Source organism: Eurypyga helias, unplaced genomic scaffold, assembly GCF_000690775.1.
Source record: "Eurypyga helias isolate BGI_N326 unplaced genomic scaffold, ASM69077v1 scaffold3914, whole genome shotgun sequence".
Lineage (NCBI taxonomy): Eukaryota > Metazoa > Chordata > Aves > Eurypygiformes > Eurypygidae > Eurypyga > Eurypyga helias.
The window spans coordinates 72,469-82,020 of NW_010248048.1; the positions used below are offsets into that span (position 1 = coordinate 72,469).

Genomic DNA, 9,552 nt, shown 5'->3' on the forward strand with positions numbered 1-9,552 from the left:
GATGTTCAGGCACAGCCAGAGATATTTTGGGGGAAAAAACCCTCAACAAAATAACAGGATTAGCAGGAACCTTGTTTCTGATAAATAAATATGATTTGAATTGAAACCAAAAATTTACTACCAGGAAAAAAAAAAAAAAAGTCCTCTACTCTTAGTTTTTATTCCTTAACGGAACAATAGCCAATTCTCAAACTCAAAGCAAAAATGCTAATGGCTACACAACAGTGAATCATCTGAACTGAAACCAGAAAAGTATATTTACTTACATTTATTTTCAATGCACTAATGATTTCAGTAAGAATAAGTACAAATATATGAATTAATTGAACATCTCAATGGAGTATATATGCTAACTGCTTGTTAGGGCAAACTGCAAGCCATTAAACTGAACTGAACTGCACAACTGAGACCAAGATGGAGAAAGCCATCATAACACACTTAATCTGAACCAAGTTTTATGAAGCTGGAGTTCCAGAGTAGCTGGTGCCCAAGAGATGTCCTGAAAATAGCTGTCTCTACTCCCTTTTTTTCCATCTAGCTGCAACGCGGAACAGTGTGAGGATGTCCTGATAGATGCACAGAGAGAATATTCTTCAATTAAATACATTTGACTGCTTTTCTTGCATACTCATGGCAATGATCACAGGACAAAAGTTACGTTGCACTGGAGTTAAGTCTCCCAAAGATACTTCTATTAGAAATAAAAAAATATGAAAAAAGACCAAAAAAGTTGTAATCTGTGATTTCTAGGACACAGAGGTCAAAGTGTCTTCAGAGCACCAATTTTATTCTACTGCCAACAGCTGTAAGTCAGTGCAACTTAGCAGACAGAATATCAGAGCTGCTGCAGATCTCTTCAATCCACTTTGCTTCCTCTCAGTATGGAAATCAGTAACTTCCTGATGCTTTTGCCACTGCCTCAGATAGCCTGTCTATGAAATGAGGCTAACCATAGCTTGCAAGATAAGCATTTCTCTTTTGAGTGTTGATATGCAATGGTTCTTGTGTATTTATCTTATCAGCAAGGATGGGACTGTTGTTGCTTTGTTTGTCCTGTTTAGTTTTTAAGGGAAAAATGATACCATAGAGCAGTATCAAACATTTTCCTTCTATTTTTCTCCATACCTAGGTGATAATAATAGGGTCCATACCTCAATCCTTTGTTTGAAGCTTACAGGTAAATAAATTTAGTTTTAGAACTTCAGCTGACTGTAAAAAACAGAAGAAATGTAATTTTTAATTTAAATTATTGAATTAATAGAAAACCGAAGGCAAAGACATTCCTGTGCTGAGAAACAGATTTATCTTTTTTCTTCCACCTGCCTGGATATGCATTTATGTTCCTTGGCTTGAGAAATACTGCTGTGCATTGTTTCATGGAACCATGCCCTAATTTCTCTCTTCCTTTTTTCCCTGGAGGCACTGCAGAAGTACACTGGGGGGGGCTATAGGGTATTGGTTTCAGTTCCATGAAAAACAAATAAGGACTTTAAGAAAACCGACTGGAAATGGGACTGGAAGGACTACAAGTGCTGTAGTCTTGCTGTGGGTAATGTTCCTGACATAAGGTGTAAGAAGAAAATGATGGTGGAGTTACCTCATGCTTAACCTGTCTTTCAGAAAATTAAAGACAGCAGCTGAGTCCAGCTGTAGATGAACTAATTCCCTCAACTCTGAACTTCACCCGCAATGCAATATTTTTAAATCTCAAAGCTCTTCCCTAGTGGTAGGGAGATATGAAACAACAATGAGTAATTTCTCTGGACATAGTGGGTAGGAGCTAACACTCCATCGTGCAGAGTGAATGTGCTTCCTCAGAAGAAATTCATGACCTACTTCCCTGAAACACTTTGCTTCATCAGAGCTCTCCCTTCTCCAGGCTGTGAAAGTATCAGTGGTCTTCTTCCTCCACATACTTTCTCCTGTCTTCTACATGGTTATGAACTACCAGTTTGGTTCATTTTGTGGCCTTTTCCTTCACCAATTTTCATTGTTGGGTCTTTGCTTCCCCTGAGCATGGGTGCAGGTGAGAAAGTCAGTCAAAAAGAATAAAATTACAAAATTGTTATTTGGTACGGTTGGTGGCTAGTGTTCTCTGAAGAGATACTTTATCAATCCAGTCCTTCTACGATGAACATAAATTATTAGCTAATTCCTTGCGTAAGACACACACATAGAAATAGTGTAATTTTCCTTTCCCAACAATGCTAGAAGTATGATGGCCCAGTAAACTTAAGGGTGATGTGGAAGTACCAGTCCCTTCTGTATGTTCTTAAATGATTTGCATGTGTTCCCTACTTCTCACGTGGTTGGAGGGAAAAACTGTTTTTCCTGATTTTTTGAATTATTATAAGTTTGTAGGAGGCTAGAAAGGACCGTAGCAGAGTTGCAGGATGAAAGGAACTAATTCCTATGAAAGGAACTAAAAATCTAAACTTCAGCAACAGTTAAGGAGAGAAAGAAAAATGTGGATCTTCAAAAAAGCTGAGCTGAAGGAAAAAGATTAAAGCTAGCACTGTGATAATAGAGATTAAAGCTCTCCTTGGCTTCATAAACCACACCCCTTACACACTTGACAAAGACTGCAGCTTATGAAGAATTGCATTACTTAAAGTATTCAGTGTCAACAAACTACAGTTAATTCACATCACCAATATTACATTTATAATGCTAACCCTAATATTTATATTAAATTTAATTTATTAAATTTATATTAAATATAAATCCATCTTTTCATAAAGCCATCTTTAGAACTGCCACATTTCAAAAACTATTGTTCTTGAATACTACCCAGTATTAATTTTATAATATAGATGAAAAAAAATCACCTTTATAAATCCTTTCAGCTTTCACTTACCATAGTTCTTCAAGAAAAGAACAGGTTAAAATAAAACCTTACCTATAGCCTTCTGCTGGGATATCTTCATGCCTTTTCTAACACTAATTTTTATCTAAAAGGGAATCAGGCCTAAAATTAATAATAAGTGTACAAGCACTAAATATCGCCTGCAGGTAATAGGTCAAGTCATTAGCCAAATGTTTAAAAATTCTGTAGCAAATCCCCATGGGAAATGAATGAAATATAGCAAAGAGCATCAGGTCGTGACACTTCTCTGGATAATAACACTATCTTGCCTATGCCATGCAATGGCATGACCGAGAGGCAGAGCCTGCGCTCTGCAAAAATACATGGCCGGGTAATGCACTGCTTTTCCACCCACAAGTAGCACTACCATTCTAAATCCTTTTTAAAAGGTATTAAGCAGTACAGTAATTTCTATGCTATGCAAAATAGTTAACAAGAAAAGAACATGCTGTTTGTACTAATAAATGCAGTCTCCATAGCATTCTAGGCAAGTATTCCCTGCTTCATTTTTTCGATGTGGAACGGAATACAAAGTTACTGAGTGAAGTTTGCCAGTTATGAAAGAAAAGTATATGATAATGAGTTGCTACACTGCATGCCAGTCAACAGTAACTCAAAAAAAAAGCGCCTTGTACTGAAAGCAAATAATTTAAGAGAAAAAAGGCAATATCTTATGGATATCTACCAGTATCACTATACTGTCTCTTATTTTACTTTTGTAAATTAGTATCTTTCATTGAAGAAACATTATTCACTCTGATTATCTTAAAAAAGAAAAAGATCTGGACACTTCTAGCTGGATTGTTTGTTTCTGGGTCCCTCTATCATTCTGGGAGAATGACAGAAATTTGAGTTCATGGTAATCTTGTTCTCTCTGATATGGTCATTTATATTAAATATAATACTTAACCTTTCTGGAAGGCAGCATCAAAAATTCTATTTAGCCAAAAAAAGAAATACAGTGACTTAGCAGAAAGTATGTACAGTCTTCTGACTGTAGGCTGAAAATGCAAACTATTTTAAGACTACATCAAAAAACATGCCATTTCTATGTCCCATGGAAAAGCTGCCTGATGAATTTTGTAGCTATTTTCAATGGAATATGTTTAAAAAAATGGGTGAGAATTTTTAGACCCTAGATTTTAGATTTAAAGTATCAGAGATGATTGACAGGAAAATATATTCCCAGTCCTAAAGCCGATCAATGAACTCACAATAGCTTAATCTTGTATCACCCTGTGTTTGATTCCACTCTGTGTTGTTCAGAGACAACATGGAAAGGAAAATATACCCTTTGCTTGTCAGTCTGGAGGCTGTGAAAGAAGACCAAGGCTTGCTGAGAGGCAAGTTGCATACTAAGTCTTTAAAATGTAATAATTTTATCCCTTCTGACCAAGTCCATCTAAACCAGAATTAATGTCTGCAGACATACACTTTACTGCAGATGAATGCCAGGAAGTTCTATGGAGCTATTCCCCTATACTTTGTATGACCCCACAACCACTTATGTTAGAGTGCATTTCTCATTTGGACAGGTTTTGAATCAGATGTGGAGTGAGAATAAAATTCATAGTTTGTTAATTGTTTCTTGGAATATACTTTACGGGGAGAGGTGGGCTGTTGTGCCATTTCTGGTGCCAGCTATTTTTCCTCATTCACTTACTATATATAGACTTGCTTCTTTTGAGGAAAATTAAATCCTGAAATGTACCAAGCACTCGGAACTTCTGATGAATTCCCAAAGAGCACTGGTGCTTAGCATTCTCCCTAAACTGGCTGTTCTAATATAGACACATTTGACTAACTTTAGCCTCCCTAACGTAAGATGTGTGGCAGTTTTCCCAGGACAGCAAAAGCAAAGCGTAACTCAGGTGTTCCAGAACCTGTATACATTTGGTTTTCACGTTAGGAATAAAACTTAAGGTAACACCAGAACTGAAATGGGAGTTGAGGAGATTCAGCAGAGCTGGAGTAATGTAATTTGGAATATTCTCTGAGCTGGAATGTGCTCAGAATTAATTATCAACCATTTGTACTAAGCAGAGAGAACCAAGTAGCAGTGTACTTCATGGAATGATTAGAGCATGCATTGTACTGCAGGAACAAAAAGATCCAGAGATATAAAAAACATTTCACTCCCCAGTTTACCATATTTCATCTTCAGTTTCAGGGTAATCTTAAGAACATGCCAAATATTTTAAATTGCTAACATTCTTTTAAAATCCTAGAGGAATCCCAATTTTATAATGATAGGTCTTTTTTTTTCAAAGACCATTAATGCTGAAATTAACAGCAAGCTGTCAATAATTGGAGAGGGATAATGTAAATTAAAATGTTTGTTCAGACTAGGTAGAAAATGTTTTTACTGTTCTTTGGACCATATTATTTGAATGATGAGTGGAGAGAACCACTTAGGTTTGTACAGATCCAAACGTATTTAATTGAGTAAATGGTTACAGGCACCAAACGAACATTTTATTTCCATTTCTCCCTTTCATTGTACAGTTTTGCAGGATGTAGTCATGCAAGAACAGCAGTTCAGGCAGAGACTGCATGATGCTGCACAGATGGAAGAAAGCACCCACATGTTATAACTTGCAGGGTGTGTTCAGAGAAGTGCAGAGAAGGCTGCCAGTTCTCTCATCTGTACTGAGGTGTGATCAACAGCAGGTTAGTATGGGAGTATGAGTTAGGGACCCCCAATTAAAAGGAAGTAAACTTATTCTGCAAATAGTCGTTACAGAATAAGAGCACCCTAAATAGCTAAAGGCCTTAATTGATCTCAAGCACTGTCCTAAATCAGCCATCTATCCCTCTAGTGTTTCCTTGCTGCTAATGGAGAAACAGTCACCCAGAAGATGACTCAGACATTAGTGGAGGTACTTCTATCTTTCTACTAGTTGTTAAAAGTGTCAAGACTAGATCTGTAATAGATTAATACTGTTCATGATCAGTACTATTTGTGGGATGATAATATAACCTTTATTGTCACTCTGCTATCCTTCCTATGTTGCCATCGCTCAGGATTTTACTAGGAAACATAACCCTACAAAATGTAAAGGTTCCAGTGATGCGCTGAACATATGTGTCTTTGGTATCAATATGCAATGCAGAGTTTAAGCAGCCCACGGTTTAATAAATATACTGCATTTCAGTCTCCCCATGTAGATTCTAGAGATCACCCGTACGATTTCTGCACAAAATTTGTGAGAAAGTGTAGATAGAGCTCAGGCAGTAGGTAAGAGTGGGACTGTACATTACCAAATAAAGTGTCACAGGAAATGAATTACCTGTTTTTTCCACTTCCCACTTTGTGTTTATGAGTATGTGTTCATTTGGATTTTGTTGTTCCGTATCTGAAGAAAAGCTTAGGACTTCCAGCTTATGCACTGCACTAATTTAAGAACTGAATCTCATTTTCTCTCCATCTGATATCACAATGCAGGCACGAAGTGCCATAAAGAAAAGCTTTCTAAAATCAATCCATATGTGCTAGTTAGTTCTGAATAGTCCAATTTAATCCCCTATCTATGACTGAATTAAAAAAGCGGTAATTGAAAAGTAAAAAAAAATACCCAACTGAATGGAAGTGGCACATTTTATAGAACTTTCTCAAGAAATGGGATGTTGCCCAAACCTGCAGTGCCAAAGTCAGTTTTTAATTATGTTACTATAAACTAAAACTAATTATGCTTTTTGGAGTAGAATCATCTTCAATTTGTGTTGTAAATGAAATAAACCTCATCCCACTAAGGTACAATGAAGCAAAAACCAAATGTGCATGAAGAGATTTCTGTAGTTTTGCCAGTCTAGTCACTGGGAGAGCTATTACTCTGTCCCATACTAGGAAAACCTGGAATAAGTATTGAAGTCGTTGGCTCACCTCAACCTCTTTGCTAACCGTTTTGTTCTGTGTAAAAATTCTGATTTGGCTTGATTTCTTCCCTTAGTAACAATATCAGGCAGGCAGTTCTTAACAGCTTCAAATTTCTGAGCTGCTAAAATATGCAGCAGTGATACATGACGAGGTTTCCTTCACTCTCAGAGATTTTAGAACATCCACGTCTAAGGACACTGGATGTTGCTACAGGAAGAACGCCATGCCTTTCTGTTCCAAGTCTGTGTTTTCATCTATGTGAAGATAAAAAGTAGAAAAATAAACCCAGAAAACTAAATTTAGTCACGTAAGATGGAAGCTACCCAAACCCTCTAGAGATCTGGACCAGTGTGTGCTTGTGAAAAACAGTGTCATGACAGCATTACACCCAGCCCAGGCTCAATACTCCGAGTGCTGGGCCGTTGTTCCCCAGGGCTCTGAAGCTAAATGACAGAGTGAAAGAAGGTGAATGAAAAAGAGCCAGCGAGGTGGTTGTATGATGAAAGTACAGATCAACACATGCTACAGCTTGCTCTTTGTCTAATCTTTGGCACAGAGAGAAGTGATCTCCAGCCTTCACAGCAGGCAGTGTTTTGTATCCCTCCTGTCCCCATGGGATTCTGTGGTTTGCTAAATCTTTTAGAATTCTTCCCTTGAAAAAATAATAATCAAGGATTTGCAGTGTTTTCAGAACTCCCCTCTGCCTTGTTATGACAAGTGTAAGAATTGTAAGAGTTCACTAAGCCACATTTAGGTGCAGAGGAGAAATCCACCTTTTCTGAATTATTTTCTTAGCAAGTATAGTGTAGAAAAGAAAATCTGGAATAGGAAAGGCATAGCCTTAAAATTGTTTTCTACTGAAGTCTAACATCAAAAACCAAATTAATAAATTGGAATTAAAGTTGTTAAAGGAGGGTGGCAAGTGTCCTTTGATGTATGAGCAACGAGCATTTGCACTACTCTCCTCCAATTGCAATAAACAAGTTACTATGGAGAGGACAATCTAGCAAACGGAAGCAGTGCTTTTTCATTTCAGACCAATCCTTGAAAACTTGTAATAATGACATGTAATAGAAAAATGCTTGTAATTCAGTAAAACTTACAGTAATTATTAGTACAATAAATGACAAAATTACTTAAGTAGGATTAAGCATGTTTACTTGAAAACATTCAGCCTGATGGATAGAAACTGAACGAGTCTGTCTTTTGCCCTTTATGCTCTGGTACCTCTGTAGCACTAGAATGAAATTGGAACTGAATTTATCTAATGTAGGTAGGTTATCTATTTCTTTCTCTGCAAGCACTTTGTCTTAAAATAATGTTGATTGTCTTCTTAAACACAAATGAAGTTTTATAGAAGTTAATTTACCTAGAGACTTCTAATATCTCTGCAGTCCTACAACTATGTGTGGAAAAATAATTGTCATGCATCCCCCATTTGTTTCTCACAAAGATGGAGCCTCAAGACAGCTGATAGAGAATTAAATATGTTTTGGAAGAATGTAAATATTTATCTTTTAAAGAAGTATCCTTGATCATAGCAAATCCTACTCCTTGTGGCTGTTACTGCACTGTCACTGAAGTCTCCCTTGCACATAGTACCTCTCACCGACAAAGTAACCCCACATCTTCCCAAGTCATCTTGTCTTTTGTTTGGATGTTTTAAGAGATGCTGTTAAGTATGCAGAGTATACCATGTTAAGTATGCAGAGTATAGCACTGAATAGCCACTCTCATTAGAGAGATTCTCTGTCTAGATCTACCCAGAAAATTAAAGAACAGCCTTACTCTTCACAGATAAAGAGGATATGCTACTCTCTGAACAGCTGAGAAGAGGCATTTCTCAGAAGTCATGTCTTCTTTGTTTATGCACTGAAAACTCATACAGTCAGCATACCATGCACTAAACTGGTGTTTAAATATTTCTCGAGTTAACTATGTTAACATGGTACAAATCTTTCTAAGCACAGAAGAAAGAGAAATAAAAGCACTACTCTGAATTGTATATTTAGTATAAAATCAGTGACATCAAAGTGTATTGTATGATTCATTGGAAGGGGGAAAGCATACCTGGCAGGACTTTATACAGACAGCTGACTCCCAGTGCTTTTCAACTATTAGAACCCTACGCAGTATTGGTTTAGGATGACTTCATAAATTCATAGTGCTTCAGCTGTAAAAGTTGTGAGGGACAGCTGAAGCCTGTTGAGCTTGATGTAAAACAACAGGTTCAGGTACAGAAAATGATCTCTCTGACATTAAAATAAATATGTAAAGCTTTATAAACCACTCCTGTAAAAGTGGTTCAGTCTCTCCTTTTGGCCTAATAGGAAAAGCCATTGAAGATCTATCTTTTTTTGCCTGGTTGGCTTTTGATGAATCCTAAAAGCAACGCCTGTTCTGGCAACAGTGGAGAGAAGGCGGAGAGTAGGAAAACCACAAAAGACTCAGAGCTTCCTCAGGTTGTCACTGACCTCCAGCCTTTTCATACTCTAATACTTTGCATCCTAAACTTGTCCTGGGTTTAGGACACAAAACAACAAAATGCAGATCAGACTAGACAGTTCTTCGCTGCTGTTGTGCTTTTCTAAGTCCTAGGCCAGCCCGTAATGCTTGTGTGAGAAGTGCCAAGAACGAACTAAGGGTGGTCTACTTAAACAAATAGTCCCTACTTCTGCTGTGATAGCAGTAGTCATACCTTGTGGTTTCTAAACCCATCTTGCTATGGGGACAGATCATGAAAGACCCTTCTTTCCTCTCCATTAATACTGAGTAATCACTGTTAATCTGCCGTGCTGTGTAGTGAAAC

At 37.2% G+C, this 9,552-nt stretch overlaps 1 protein-coding gene across 1 annotated transcript in view; it reads right to left on the bottom strand.

The window, feature by feature from the left end:
• Nucleotides 1–9,552, bottom strand: part of NWD2 (NACHT and WD repeat domain containing 2) — a gene marked incomplete at its 5' end in the record, with an annotated part of 31,778 nt that overhangs the window by 17,160 nt on the left and 5,066 nt on the right. The window lies entirely within an intron of this gene.